This window comes from Morus notabilis, unplaced genomic scaffold (assembly GCF_000414095.1).
Source record: "Morus notabilis unplaced genomic scaffold, ASM41409v2 Scaffold914, whole genome shotgun sequence".
Lineage (NCBI taxonomy): Eukaryota > Viridiplantae > Streptophyta > Magnoliopsida > Rosales > Moraceae > Morus > Morus notabilis.
The window spans coordinates 80,804-82,656 of NW_010358941.1; the positions used below are offsets into that span (position 1 = coordinate 80,804).

At 32.3% G+C, this 1,853-nt stretch overlaps 1 pseudogene; it reads right to left on the minus strand.

Moving 5' to 3' along the window:
* Positions 1-229, minus strand: part of LOC21387497 — a 1,791-nt pseudogene extending 1,562 nt beyond the window's left edge.
* Positions 230-1,853: the final 1,624 nt, after the last annotated feature.

The following is a 1,853-nucleotide window of genomic DNA, read 5'->3' on the forward strand; positions in this document are numbered from 1 at the left end:
GAAAGAGTGAACTTGACTTCAAGAAAGCTCCTTCCAAATGAAACACTACAGCCTGGTTTGGTACTACTTCTGCTGATATTTGATTAAGAGAGGATGAGCTTTGGAACTTCAAGCGCGACGTGCTGGCGGTGCTGAGCTTCCATGGCGGGCTAAATTGGCTCCCCATTCTTGTGGCCAGAGCTCTAAACCTGAAGAAAAAGGCCTTCAAGTTGAGAAGTTCTCTAGCCATTTTTCTTGCTTATGAAGGCAATGTTGGACAATAATGCAAGGAGGCATTCTTATACAAACAGAAATAACATGTTGGTCTAAAAGTATGGAAAAGAGAAAAAAAGGCCTTACACGTGGAGAAAACAATATTTACTACACACAACCTAGGTAAGACACTCCTTTATAATTTATAGAGCAGAATAAGATAATAGGGCCATCTCTTTTGACCATTTCTCGCGTGGTTTTTCAAGTTATTTTCGCAAAAGACAATTTCTTTGGACCCTTTTAGTTAATAGATTTGAATAGAAAATTTAAACATAAATTTAAATTTTTGTGAGAGAAAAAAATATAATAAAAAAATTTTAATTGTAATTCAAATTTATAAAACAAACGGGTTCTTTAAAGAATGTCAAAATAATACACGAATCATAACCAAGAATCAAGCTGAATATGCTTCTGAGTTTTATGTTTGTTGTCCACTTCCTCACGTAAACTAAGTTGTGTTCACCACATCTCAATCAAAAGGAGCTAGAAAAAGTTCCATGATATTCATTGTTATGCTTCAATAATGAGAGCAGTTAAATTCTTTCGTGTCTCCTCTTGCTTTGTCAACTGGAATTAAAAGGGAAAAAAATCCTTTGTCACTGTATGGTATGGCTAGCTAATCAACATTTGACGATTTGCTTAGAATAATACATATTGCAATAAATGTTTTGTGTCTATGCTTTAGACTTTGAGAATTCTACATGAAAAGATAGAAAAAGATTACTTGTATTTTTGGACTCATGACAATTGACAATTAGTTGCTTAGCCATTTTAAGACTAGTTATGAGGGGTCATTATCCTCTTAACTGTATAGAAGTTGATTGACAAACTTATTCCAAGCTCAACAAGAGATAAATGTTACATATCTATGTTGAAATTGTTAAGTTGTGGAGCCTATCTAATTGTTGGTCACAAACCGTTTTTCTGAGGTTTGTGCAAAAACAACACTTTGACCAACCTACTAAATTTCTTGTATAACCTGTGTGATAGCATATTAACTCTTTATTAAGAGTGAATAATCACTATAATTCTTCTGGGTTTTTTTATTTTTTTTATTTTTTCTATCCTATTATACTCGGTATCATATATTATGGTTTCTAATTATAGCAATAATTACTGCACGTAACGTAACTATCTAACTATTATTGGACTTTTCTTTAAAAACTAATGTATCAATTAATCAAACTCTCTTATGGGCACTAGGCGTGCAACCACTAGAACGTTCAAGGAATGACCAAACGAGCAACTCGAGGAACAAGTCATTTTCCTCATCCAAGTACATGATTTCCCATTCAAAATGAGCAAATTAATTTCTGTCAATCACAAGAGTTTTTTATTTCTTGACAGCATAACTATGCCAATATATATATTAAATGTGCGTATTTTTCTTATACGCTTTCTTTCCAACTTGTTAATTATTTATTTATTTGGATAAATAAAACCTCACAAAGTAGGAAAAAGGAGATGAACGTTACATTTTATTGTTTGCTTAAGCAGCCATCATTTGAATATAATTGATATTAACTTTGTCCTCATCAACTAATTATTGATAAGCTTAATTCACATTTTCACAGTGTGTCATTCACTATAACAAATAAGAA